The sequence below is a fragment of the Strix aluco genome, chromosome W (assembly GCF_031877795.1).
Source record: "Strix aluco isolate bStrAlu1 chromosome W, bStrAlu1.hap1, whole genome shotgun sequence".
Taxonomy (NCBI): domain Eukaryota; kingdom Metazoa; phylum Chordata; class Aves; order Strigiformes; family Strigidae; genus Strix; species Strix aluco.
The window spans coordinates 13,933,186-13,947,495 of NC_133970.1; the positions used below are offsets into that span (position 1 = coordinate 13,933,186).

The following is a 14,310-nucleotide window of genomic DNA, read 5'->3' on the forward strand; positions in this document are numbered from 1 at the left end:
GAGTTGCAAAGAGAGAAAGGCTGAAGGGCTTGTGGGATTGGCCATGTGTCTACTGGCAATCCCACCAAACACGTGGAGAATGGATTTTCCGGGTTCGCAGTAGAAAGGCACAAAGCTTCTTGATGTGTCATGTTTGCCAAAGTTACCCAGACATTCTGCTTGGGTTGTGGAACTACCCATCCTTCACCCTGATGCAGGTTCCAGCACAGGCCGAACACACCGAGCAGGAACCCAGCGAGGGCCAGTATCTGTAGAGACACAAGCATAACCCCTGCCCCAGGTTAATAGCTCACATGGTCCACTCCACTGGCCAGTAATTAGATCTCTAACATGCACTTTGATGTCTTTTTGCAAATCCTGTTTTGAAAAAAGAGAAGAGAAATGCTGAAAAAGAGGAGGTAGAGAAGAATTGTCCCCATAATGGAGAAAGTTAAGAACATAAACTGCTTTATCTAAACATGCCTGTGGTGGTTCCCCAATCATTCCCCCTTTTTGTTTTTGAAGCTGCCGCTTCAGTGTGCCATGCGCACGCTCAACAATTGCTTGTCCTGTCGGGGAATGGGGTATTCCTGTAACATGAGTAACACCCCACAAATTAAAAGATGTTTGAACTTTCTGTGAAACATATGCTGGGCCATTGTCCGTTTTAATTTGGTGTGGCACCCCAAGCATAGAAAAAGCCTTTTGGAAATGTTGAATTACATCTTTTCCTGTTTCTCCATTATGTGCTGTTGCTACTAAAGCATGAGAATAAGTATCAATAGAAACATGAACATATTTCTGTCGGCCAAATTAATTTATATGAGTAACATCAGTTTGCCAAATCTGTAAAGCCTGCATACCTCTGGGATTAGTACCAAAATACACTGGTGTGTGAGTTCCTTGGCAATCAGGGCAGGCAGCTACAATGGACCGAGCTTCCGCATGAGACAAGCCGAACTGCCGTCGTAAAGCTCGATATCCTTGGTGAAAAAATTGATGTGATAATACAGCTTGTTGCTTTATGTTAGGAACAGTACTCAGAGCCATAGCAGAAACAAGAGCATCCGCTCTGGCATTACCTTCTGTATAAAATCCTGGCAAAGTGGTATGACTACGGATGTGCATGATAAAATAAGGTTCTGTCCGTAGTTGAATACTTTTCCAGAGTTCTAAGAGTACATCAGATAATAATTGATTGTCTGACATGGTCAAAACCACTTTGTCTAGTCAAGAAACTAAGTTAGCTACATACGCTGAGTCAGTTACAATATTTACAGGAACAGAAAAAATAGAAAAAACAACAGCCATTGCACGTAGCTCTACTACTTGTGGAGAACCATTTTGATATACTACTTTGTTGTTCCAGTTGTTGTTTTCATACCATACCACTGCTGCTTTACCTGTTTTTCCTGAGTCATCTGTAAAAACAGTAAGGCCGTTCACTGGTTCTGGGTGGCTTAAATTTTTCTGACCAAATGGTACTTCTCGAGCAAATTTCAGTAGCGGGTGTGATGGCAGGTGATATGATATCTGTCCCTGAAAGCCTGCCATGGCTGCTTGCAGCTCATAATTATTCACCAGACACCATTCAAAATACCAATTCTGAACAGGTAAAACAATCGTAGCTGGGTCACGCCCTGTTAGTTCTGTACATCGTTTTCTGGCTTTTATGATTACATCAGCAATAAGCTCAAACAGTCCAGGAGCAGTTTTTCATTGGTCGGAATGACAGAAACATCCATTCCAGAATATGTAATAGGTCATCCCACTCAGAATTCCACTGCACTAAAGCACCAAATGGCACAGTTCTGTCAATTAGTACAAAGAGTTGCACCAATTGAGACAGATCTATTCGAGAAACAAATTTCTCGTGTATAGATCGTTCCACCATGTGAATTACACTTGATGCTTCCTCAGTTAATATTCTGGGTTCTGTTGGATCATTGGAATTTTTTAATAATTCCAATAAAGGTTGCAGTTGCGAATTGGTCAGTCTGAGATAGGGCCTAATCCAATTCAAGGATCCCATTAATTTCTGTACATCATTAAGGGTTTTAACTTCAAGGTTAAGTTTCACAGGTTGAGGCATTACCTACTTACCTGTAACTGTCATTCCTAGATATTTCCAGGGTTCTACTTTCTGCACCTTTTCAGGGGCAATAACTAATCCATATTGTTGTAACGAGTCTCTGGTTAAATTCTCCATGTCATTCAACTGCTCCTTGCTGTGTGATGCTAGCAGGATGTCATCCATGTAATGGTAACAATAACTGGTAGGGAATCTTTCCCTTACAGGTGACAAAGCTTGTGTCACAAACCATTGACAAATTGTTGGTGAATTTTTCATGCCCTGCGGCAGAACTCTCCATTGATATCTTTTTGCGGGTTCTGCATGATTGACAGAAGGCACAGAGAATGCAAATTTTTCTCTGTCTTGAGAGGCTAATGGTATTGTAAAAAAACAGTCCTTAAGGTCCATGACAATGATTTCCCAATCTTGAGGGATCATGGCAGGCGAAGGCATGCCTGGTTGCAGAGCCCCCATTGTGGCCATGACAGCATTGAATTGCCGCAGGTCATGTAAAAATCGCCATTTTCCTGATTTCTTTTTTATCACAAACACTGGAGTGTTCCATGGGCTCTGAGAGGGTTCAATGTGTCCAGCAGCTAGCTGTTCTGCCACCAATTCTTGCAGGGCTTTTAATTTCTCAATTGGTAGGGGCCACTGATCCACCCACACAGGGTTATTCGTTAACCAAGTTAAAACAAGCGTGGGCTGTCTAACACCCTGCAGCACAGTGGCCCCCGTTAAAAATCTGTGGTAATTTTCACCCCCCATTGTGACAAGCAATCCCTCCCCCATAAATTGAGGGGAGCTGCCATCACATATGGTTTGATGACTGCTTGTTGGCCCTCAGGATTAGTAATCAGAACTGCTGTGGCTGCCGTCCTTGCTCGTGCGGATCCTCCCAGCCCCACTACCCCTGTGTCCGCATCCTCTGTTGGCCAGGTGGATGGCCACAGACAATCAGCAATAATAGTCATATCGGCTCCGGTGTCCAGGAGCCCCACAAGCCTTACTGTGGTCGGCGATTGTCCATGATTCGACAGCGTGCACGTCATATGTGGTCTGGATGATGAAACAGTCTGAGACAAGCAAACTTGAGGGGGTCCCGTAGAGCCGAAGCCTCCATCCCATCGCAGTCACTGTTCTGCTTTTGAAACACAACTCGGAAAAAGAATAAGTTGAGTAATGCGAGTACCTTTTGGGATTGTTACTGGTGGGTAGGGGGTTGAAACCAGTGCGCAAATTTGACCTGTAAAATCAGCATCGATAACTCCTACATGCACAATCAGTCCATTTAACATGCTACTTGATCTTCCTAGTAGCAATGCACTCAGTCCTTGTCCTATAGGACCCCTTGCATCAAGAGGGACCTTAACAATATCTTTGGTGACTATAGTTACTGTGTCAGCGGTGGATACATCCAACCCTGCTGAGCCAGTTGTTGCAGCTGATAGCTGCTCGCAGAGGGGAGTTGGCCGGCTGTCGGGAGGGGATTTGTTGTCCTCGCGCGCCCTTTCGTGCTCTTTTTGTGGTTTCCCTGTAATGGCTGCCCGTTAACATGAAATTTGGAACGACATTGTTTTGCAAAATGTCCCAGTTTTCCGCATTTGTTGCAATTAGTTCCCGGTAGGATGTTCACCGGTTGTTTACCTGGTGATGTTCTGTTTGGACAGGCTACCTTCATGTGCCCTTGTTTGCCGTACCCAAAGCATTTCCCTGAATTTCTCATATTCATAGCAGTAGCTAGGGCGGCCACTTGTGCTGCCATCTGAGCAGCCACCTTATGTTCTACTGTCCCAACCTTAGAACACGCAGCCACCATGTCAGGAATAGAAGGATCTCCCGGTAAAGACTGTATTATCTTTTGACAGTCCTCATTAGCATTATCTTTTGCTAACTGTTTGCACAACATTTGCCTTAATGTCTCATCTTCTACCTGTTTTTCCAGTGCAGCAGATATTTTTTCTACAAACTGCAAAAAGGGCTCTCTGGGGCCTTGGTGGATAGCAATGTATTTTTGTTTTGGAGCTGCCATTTCCATGGTTCGCTTTAATGCCGTAATTCCTATATGTTGTGCCTGTTCAAGAACAATCGGAGGCCACGTAGCTTGCAGTTGAGGGTTACTAAACGGCCCCTCACCAAGCAAAGCATCCTCTCCAAGTCCTAGCCTCGGGTCATCCTGTGGCAGTCGTAAATTATTCTGCGCAGCTGCGCGTGCCATCTGCCTCCAAGTAGATTGAAACACTTGTAATTGCACCGGCTGAAACAGCACTTGTGCGAGATGCGTAACGTCATATGGACACAGCAGATCTGTGCTGATTATTCGAATAAGTTGCATCACCTCAGGAGAATTGATTCCAAATTCCTGTGCTTTATTCTGCAAATCCTGCACCACTTTCCAGCTGATTGGATTGTGCTCATCGTGCTGGTTTGTGCCTGCAACAGCTTTGTAAACAGGGAATGCACCAGGAGCCTCTGCTGCTATATCTACAGGCTTTGGACATGCCGGGGTTGGAGAGTACGGGCTGAGGCATTCAACCAGATCCCAGTTGCCAGCTTCGGCAGCATACTTCCTAACTCCCTCCCAAAATCGATCAGGGGATGTTGGGACTACAGTTATTGTGGATGGAGGGAGAGTCCATGGCTGGGCTTTTTTCACTATGGGTTTATCTGTAATATGCAGAGTTCGCATAGCGGCAGTTAAAGCTTCTTCTCCCTCACTTTCATTTTCGCTCTCACTCTCCGGCTCTGTGTTATTCGCCGGATTCGCCGTATTTTCCTCCTCGGGGGGGGGGGGGGGGGGGGGGCGATGGAATCACCCCTTCTGCTGCTGGGCCGCTAGGGGCTGCCGCTGCACCGCTAGGTGGGGGGGGCTCCTCATCGCCCCGCAAAATATTTAATGGTGGAGGAGGAGGAGGTGGGCGAGGGCGTGATCTGCTTTTGCCCGTGAGGGGTTTCCTGCCTGCTATCGCCGACGCTGAGGCATCGGCTTCATTTGCCCCTTGGCCATAATCTCTTCCCTTCTTAACATTTTCTGGTTTCTCATCTTTCTTTTGCTCATCATTCGCCTCACATTCTGCTTTCCATTCCTTCAGGGTCTCGCTTAATAGACACCATGTGGCTGCCAACTCACACGCCTCTTTTTGTCCTTTAGAGACCTCATCCAATATTTTCAATCCTACTGCTTGCCGTGCACTCACACTGAATGCAGTTACTGTTGTGGCTTCAAAGCCTTGCATCTTACTCCATATCAAAATCTTTTTCAGGCTTTGTTCTGAGGTTTTAACCCCTTTTCTTTTTAATAGGGCTTTCCAGGTAGACAAAATTGTCTCCTCTTCTTTTGTTAATTGCTGCCCCATAATTACAGTCCCGTTCCCGGTGGCTCACCTTTGTAGGTGTCGAAGTTCAGGTCTGGACCAAGCAGATTCCCTCTGCTCTCAGCTTCACCGGGCTCCGTCTCCGCAGCTCTTCCCGCCGCTGCTACACTTCTCCGCAGCTCTCCCCGCCACAGAATACGTCACCTTTAAATGATCACTTCGCCCGATCACGTCGGGGTCACCATTTGTCACAGTAGAGACGGACACGACAAACATCAGATTGTGTGAAATGACCAAAATGGCTGCAAAAGCACCTTTATTGTTCTAACAAGCCTTTTTATAACCTTCTTCAAAGTAGGTGTTCATACAGGATTGGTTTACTTTAGTAACTAACAGTTCACGATTGGGTGATAGTTTCTCGCCTGAATCGTCAGGACAGTTCTTCTTATATTAGTTCTCTAATCTTGTTTCCATGGAACTTCTCGGGACTTTCTGGCCTCTCATGGATACACTGGAATCTTGTCAAGGTTAAATTCTTCTTCAGTTAGACTAGAGGCAGACCCGCTGCCTCCCCCGACAGTCTCGGACCAGCTGGGATCGGGGCGACGCACTGAATAATGACAAACTCACTCAGGTTTGTTGAAGGGGGAGCATTACCAAGAGCAAATGCTGCTGCACAGTATGCAAGCTCCCAATTTATTACCAAATGTTTACATAGTTTCATTTGCACTTCTACATCCTACTGACCTTCAGATTTTGTCTGTTTACTGATCACATGCTCATCACGCGCTTGGCAGATGGTGTGATGGTGTTCCAACTTGCTGCTTCTCACGCTCGCAACATGGCATTCTGTAATGTTGCCTCATTTATCCACAGTAATTCTTCTAACCTAAAGGTCAATTTACATTTCTGCTAACCACCAGTTCTTAATTCCCACAATCCTGGGACCTGTCCTGATTAACATGTCTATCAGTGACCTGGAGGAGACAATAGAATGCACTCTCATCAAGTTTACAGATGACACAAAATTGCAGGGGAGCACTTGATATGCTAGAGTGCAGGGCCTCAAGACATGCCTGGAGGAATGGGCAGAAACTGAACAAGTCACTGAACTGGGCAGAGAGGAACCTCATGAAATTCAACAAGGACAAATGCCAAGTCCTGCACATGGGAAGGAATAACTCCTTGCCATGATACAGTCTGAGAACTGACTGGCTGGGGAGTAGCTCTGCTGAAAAGGCCTGGGGGTCTTGGTAGACAGAAAGCTGAACATGAGCAAGCAGCGTGCCATGGTTGCAAATAAGGCTAACGGCATTCCGTGCTGGATTACAGAATCACAGAGAATCACAGAATAATTGATGGTGAAAGGCACAATTTGAGATAATCTAGTCTAACACCTCTGCTCAATCAGGGTCACCTAGAACCAATTGCCCAGGACTATTTCTATATGGCTTTTGAATCCCCAAGGAGGGAGATTCCACAACCGCACTGGGCAACCTGTTCCAGTGATCAGTCACCCTCACAGTAAAAAAGGGTTTCCTGATGTTCAGACAGCACCTCTTGTGTTTCCATTTGTGCCCATTGCCTCTTGTCCTGTCCCTGGGCACCACTGAAAAGAGCTTGGCTCCATCTTCTTTGCACCCTCCTTTCAGGTATTTATATACATTGATGAGATCCCCCCTGAGCCCTCTCCTCTCTAGCCTAAACAGTCCCAGCTCTCTCAATCGGGGATGCTCCAGTCCCTTAATCATCTTAGTGGCCCTGTGCTGGACTCTCTCCAGTATGTCCATGTCTCTCTTGTACTGGGGAGCCCAGAAACTGGACACAGGACTCCAGGTGTGCCCTCACTGTCACTGAATAGAGGGGAAGGATCACCTTCCTTGACCTGCTGGCAATCCAGCTGGTCAGCCACCAGAGTGTAGTGGTACCAGGGGTTATTCATCACTAGTTGCAGGAATTGGCATTTCCTTCTGTGGAACTTCATAAGGTTCTTCTCTGCCCAGTTCTCCAGCCCATCAAAGTCCCTCTGGATGGCAGCACAATCCTCTGGTGTATCAGCCACTCCTCACAGTTTTGTATCATCAGCAAACTTGCTGAGAGTACACTCTGCCTCAGCATCCATGTCATTAATGAAGAGATTGAACAGTATTGACCCCTGGGGTATACCACTAGTGACTTGCCTCCAACTGAACTCCACGGCACTGATCACAATGCTCTAGGCCCATCCATTCAGCCAGTTTTCAATCCATCTCACTGTTCACTTATCTAACCCATATGTTGTCAAGTTGTCTATGAAGATATTATGGAAGATAGTGTCAAAAGCCTTACTAAGTTGAGGTGAACAATAGCAACTGCTCTCCCTTCATCCACAAAGCTAGCCATGTCATTGTAGAAGGCTATCAGGTTGGTTGCACATGATCTCCCCTTCATAAATCCATTCTGACTACTCCCAGTCATGTTCTTGTCCTTAAGATATTCAGTTAGGGCTTCCAGTATTATAGGTTCCATTACCTTCCCAGGGATTAAGATGAGTCTGACCAGTCTGTAGTTCCCCAGATCTTCTTTCTTGCCCTTCTTGAAGATAGGGGTGACATTTTCTGTCTTCCAGTCTTCAGGAACCTCCCTTAATCGCCATGACCTTTCAAAGATAATTGAGAGTGGCCTTGCAATGACATGGGCCTCCACCAAGGGTAAGTTTTCCTTACTCCAGACTTTCCCTCTGGTCACAGGGGACTGGTATTCCTGAAGGCTGATATTCCATCTACCCCATCTACCACTTCCTAGCTTGATTTGTGAGGACTCTCTCCTTCCGCCATGATTCCTAGGTTATAGCTCTCCTTACCAGGTTGGCCAGCATGTTGGCAAAAATACTTTTGCCTCACTTAGGTGGATTCTGTCTCTTCCAAGCAGCTGTTGATTCTTGAAGAGAGTACTATGTCCAATAAGGTTCCATAGAAACCAAACCCTTGTTGCTGTCACCAGTTGCACAAACAATTGTTGACCCACAAGATCCATCCAGTCCTCCTCGGGCCACTGCCTGGAAACCAATGCCCTTGACCATTTCCCCCAGCGCCATGTAGTCTTGCTTGATAATTTTCATGTCTCCCCTGGCAGTATCATTGGTGCCTACTTAGAAGAGCAGTAGGGGACAATAGTCCAAGGGCCAGACAAGACTCAGCAGTCTCTCCACATCATCCCTAATGTCAGCCCACAGCAAGCAGCAAACATCCCTAGATGACATGTTTTGCACCAGGAAATGCTGGTCCGTTACGATCCCAGTAAGAAAGGCATTTGGACTCTGCAAGGATCATTCAAAATACTATTTATTAGATCTAACACTATAAAGAGAGAATAGTACAAATAATCTTACAACCCTTTAGATGATGGGAACACTGAGTAGTATGGCACCGAATGGGCCTCTGATCGATGCGCAGCATGCTATGCAGACCCCGCCCATAGAAGAGAATCTTCCATTTTGGTCATTTGAGCCATTATAGGATTTTCTTACAAGGAAACAACTCTATTCATCATTAATACTGTCAAACACAAAGGGTGTTTGCCTGAGAACTTCTTGATGCATTTTTAGAGAAAGGCAAGGACATGCAAGTGATGTAATCACTGATACCAAGTGGGAGGTGCCTGCAGTCTCCTCTATTACAATAAGCTGGTTAAGTTTATTATGCAGCTAAGGGATTTGTGCAGCACACCACAGGCGTGAAGGCCAAACTGAGCAGCATAGGGCAGCACAGTACAGGCCTAGGCCAACTCAGGTTAACTGCTATGTGGATCACTAACTCTTCGATGTACAATAGTCTTCTGATCAGGACTACTATATTCCACACCTTGATCCACATACAGTCTACCTTTCTCAGAGTTATTATAAATTACAGATTATTATAGTAAGCACTTTGGCTACAGTGTGATGTAGTAGACAGGAAGGAGCTTCCGTGCAGCTGAAGGGCAAGGCCATCTGATATGTCATGTTTGTTGATACATAGCATGCAGCAAGCAAAATGAGCAGTGTGAGGCTCCACATAGAACTGGTTCTGTGCGAGATAAAACAAAAACATTATTTTATGTACCACATACACTGAGGCACATAGTGAGGGGTGTCTGCCTGCTCCTCTAGGATTAGATATGTGGCTCCTGGTCCCTTTGCCAGGAGCTCTGCAAAGATGACTTTCCCTCAAGAAGTCCAGTACATGCACTTGCCTCTGACTCACAGTGAGTCATTAGGCTCTGTCAGCATCCCAGATTGTACCTCATAGAGCTGATGACCTAACAAACTGGTAGGAAGCCTTAGAAGTGTGCTTCACTATTCAATTTTATTGTGGCTTGTTGTAGCTCTGTTGGCCAGTTATGAAGAGTGTGAGAAGGCAGTAGTACACCTAACTGTTCCTTCAGTAAGGCATTGCTCCACTCAACTAGGCCAGCTCCCCTGTGATAAGCTATTTGGTGTATCCAGTGTACTTCATGCTTAGCAGCCCACTGTTGTACCTTTTGGCCTGTTAAATGAGACCCATTGTCCAACTGGATACAAGTGTGTGGGCCTATCCACTGTCTTAGTAATGGCTGGCCTTTCAGTGTCACTTTCTGGTCCACAAATGTAGCTGAGGACACAGCAACATAACTGATGTATGCGTTGACAATTACCAATATGTACTGTAATCCCTGTGCTTTGGGTAGGGACCAGATGTAATCTAAATGTCAGGTATGGCCAAGAACAGGGCCTTGTTGAAACTGCCCATAAGGCTGCTGAAACAACTTTTTAGCTTTCAGTACTTCACAGACTGCACACCACCGTACTAGTTCCTAAATGGCTTCCTGAGTACATGGGATGCCCCAGATTTGAGTCCATCTGTACATGCCATTGGCATCCAGGTGCCCAAATTTTTCTTGGGCCCATTTAACAAGGCCTTTCTCATCAGGAGAAAGAACATCAGGGCATGACGTATCCAGTCTTCAGGAACCTCCCTCAGTCTCCATGGTCTTTCAAAGATAACAGACAGTGGCCTTGCAATAACATGGGGCAACTCCCTCAGCTGCTTACATACGAGTTCATCTTTTCCAAGGACCTCTTAGTCCTCTTGCTTCAATATCTGTGTGAAAACCTATTATATATAATTGGATAGAGACTGTAGAGCACTGAAATATATAGAAATGGGATGTGAACTATCAGAGCAGTTCTATTAAGTCTGCACCCTGACTCCCAGTTAGCTTTGAGAGACATTGTCTACAGAAGCATCAGACCTATTGCATCTGTAGTAGAATGAAGGTAATTAGCAGATCCAGCTGTGTTGGGAGAAATTCCACAACTGGGGACCCTATCAGAACACCACTGGGCACCACTGTTTTAATCTTTAAACTTTCCTAGATAAAAGAAAAAAATCCAGCTCATCTTGACATACAAAACTAAAAAGCTTTCAAAAAACACCTAAACCTCACCCCCCAAAACAAACACCCCCCCCCATCTTTTGTAATAAATTAAGTTATAAAACCTAAAAATAATCCCCATCTACCCCCAAACATCCAAGAGTCATGGCTGATAAAAACAATGGGTGATGAGCAGAACAAGAAGCAAGAGGAAAAAAAAAAAAAAAAAAAGAGACCAATACAGATTTGTCAAAAGAGTAAAAATCTAATATTGGACCTAACTATTTGTTACTAGAGCTGAGGAGACGGGAAACTGAAAAAGAAGACTTACTGAAATAACTGCTATCACGTGAGAGCTACCACAGCACCTCTATCCATTTATCACTGAGATCCCAAAAAGTACCCTGAGAAAAGATAGACAGAAGAACCCAGGTAACCCATGACTCTACTGGTGATGATTAAGTCCGGAAATTTTTCCTAATGCTTTCTGCCTCCTCTTAAGGTTTTATCACCACCACCACATCTTTCACTGTCCTGGAGATTTGAAGCCCTGAAACAATTTCTGGGCATATGAAAACAGAGAAGCAGAAAGCAAAGTAGTAACAAAATGTAAACAAACAAACAAATCAATTTCATTCTGATTTATTTGCTTATATTTTAGTGGACTTAAGTGGACTGTCAGTTCTGCCACAGGAGCACTGTGAGGAAGAGAAAATGTTTTGATCAAAAGCAATCAGGAATAAATCTGGTTTGCTGAAAGTTTGGGAAGGATTTCAGCACCAGTAGTCAGACCATTTATATTCTTAAAATAATCTTATATTAGAAGGTTGCATTTTTATTTTCAGCAACCTGAGTTGTTTCAGACTATAATAAAAAGCTTTTAATTCAGATATAGATGGCAACATAAGCAAAATGCCTCGAATGCAATATAGGCAATATTGGAGAGCTAAACTAGATAATTCATGAGGTGTTTATCTATATACCTATTTATTCAGCTTCTCAAAAACATTCTGAAGCCTATGCTCCACATCTCAGTAGCTAGACTGCTACCACTGTCATTATATTATAACAAGTAGGATAAAACCACAGTCAATTCGGTGACTGGAGATAATGCAAGACATCTGCACCCAGGCCACAGGAAAATATACACTGGCAGTTTGCTTTTAGTAATTTTATTTTTTTTTAAACTCCTTGTTCAATAGCTAGGCTTTTGTCATAAAAAATAAAATACACAGTTTTCTCTAAAGAATAGCATGATAGATGGGAGATCTTCAGGCAGTTTCCCTCATTAGAACGCAATTGGTTTCTAGTTATCTTGACAATAACTCTCATAGATAATTATCTGGAAAGGACTGCTGGTGCTAGGAAAATTGAAATAAAAGAAGCTAAAATAGAAGAGTAAAAGGTCAGGTACGTGTTTGCTTGGATTAAATGGCTGATCTAGAATGACTATAGTTTTCTGCATTAAGAAGTGCACATTTGTTTGAAAAATGCCTGTTTATATGCATACATAAAGCATTTATCTATATTCATGAAGTTGCCTTTAAGGTATAAAGAACCTTTCTTCCCACTGCTATTTTAGGATTTAGTTCCCCTTTAAGCAAAACAAATTCTGGATTTACTCCTGAGTAAATAAACACAGAAACTGGCTGATAACTTGCAAATAATCTAACAAAACCTATTTTGACCCCCAAAAATATTTTTGAAAATTCACATTTGCACCTATTTAATGTCATAAAACATTTAAAAATACTGTATTCTTTGCCTTATTTAATGAGTTTGTCAATGGAACTGCAAGGGAGTGGGGGGTGTATCCTTCAATACACTCCTGCTTCCTTAGGTGACATTCCTTAGACTAATGCAAAAGCCACAGCTTATCTTTGAGGCTTTCTGTGTTGATGTTTGAGGCATTTCTTCTTTTATTTCCTTACAGAAGTGACCCCGCTTAAGTTCTGTTTTGTTCAATTTCTGATCCCATACTGGGTTTGCGTATCAAAGTTTTTGCAATTCTTCAGGAACAGACTGCTCCAACATGGGTCCCCCCCAGGGCCACAGGTCCTGCCAGAAAACCTGCTCCTGTGTGGTGCAGCACAAAGTCACCTTTTAAGGAATGCCGATGCATTGTATTTACTATAAACTCGAGAAGAGGGAAATTTTTACTTCGAGATAGCTTCTCTTTCACCCACTCACTCTCTGCAGAGGCAGTGAGAAAACACTCTTTTTCAAACTGGCAACCTGCCACAATTGGGGTCCCCCAAGGATAGATATTGGGCCCAACACTGTTTAATATCTTCATAAGTGATCTGGATGATGGGATCGAGTGTACCCTGATGAAGTTTGCTGATGATACCAAACTGAGCGGGGAAGTGGACACTTCAGAAGGGAGAGCCACCCTGCAGGAAGACCTGTATAGGCTGGAAGAGTGGGCTAACAAGAACCTTAGGAAGTTCAACAAGGACAAGTGTAAGGTCTTGCACCTGGGAAAACATAATCTAGGAGTGCAGCACAAGCTGGGATCTACCTGGCTGGGGAGTGGCTCTGTGGAAAGGGACCTGAGGGGCCTGGTGGACAACAAGATCAATATGAGTGAACAGCATACTGCAGCAGCAAAGAAAGCCAAGAGGATGCTGGGTTGTGTCAACAAGGGCATCACCAGCAGAGATAAAGAAGTCATCATCCCACTCTACTCCACAGTTGCATTGTAGTAGCTCAGATGGAATCCACTGTATAGTCACTTCCTAGCTCAAACAGAAGCCATTGTATAGCATTAATAGAAAAACTCACTAAGGCCTTAGGCCACAAGTGGTGAACTTATGTACATGTGACTTCTGTTACGTGAAGGGAGGCCCCGAGACCAGTGTATCCTATGAAAAATAAGGTAGCCACATCTGTCAGCAGAAGCTGCACCCTCAAGATAAGAAAAGGAACAGCCAGCCTAGAGACAGAGAAAGCATCCAATGAGGAACAAGACCACCCCAGACCCAAATATTTCTATTGGACCAAACCATCACATGAGGGGAGGGGAACTCGGACTGTAAGGGTATAATTGCCCAGGGATTTCTTTCTTCAGGGTCCCTCTCCAGAGGCATCCAGCTCAAGCTGATTTTTCCGCTGTACCATCTGAATACATTATTTTTATAAGATTCAATGCCTGAGACTCTGCTATAGGGAAACCTAGGGTAAAGAAATTTCTTTAACAGCTTGTCAGGCCACACCTGGAATACTGTGTTCAGTTTTGGTCCCTGCTAGACAAAAAAAAAGATGTGGACAGGCTGGAGAGGGTCCAGAGAAGGGCCACAAAGATGATCAAAGGACTGGGAAGCCTGCCATATGAGGAAAGGCTGAGAGAGTTGGGGTTTTTTCAGCCTTGAGAAGAGAAGGCTGAGGGGAGACCTTATCACCCTGTTCCAGCATTTAAAGGGTGGCTACAAAGAAGATGGAGACTCCCTTTTTACAAGGAGTCACATGGAAATGATGAGGGGTAATGGGTACAAGTTACTCCTGGGGAGATTCCCCTGGACACAAGAGGAAAGTTTTTCACAGTGAGAACAATCAGCCACTGGAATAATC

The 14,310-nt window shown here is 44.3% G+C and overlaps 1 long non-coding RNA gene across 1 annotated transcript; it reads right to left on the reverse strand.

Annotated features, from left to right (window-relative positions):
* Positions 1 to 8,672: 8,672 nt before the first annotated feature.
* LOC141917566 (uncharacterized) lies at positions 8,673 to 13,812 on the reverse strand. Its single transcript, XR_012621359.1, has 2 exons — positions 11,072 to 13,812; positions 8,673 to 9,413 (listed from the first exon to the last, which is right to left on the reverse strand). It is a non-coding gene; the product is annotated as an uncharacterized LOC141917566 (long non-coding RNA).
* Positions 13,813 to 14,310: the final 498 nt, after the last annotated feature.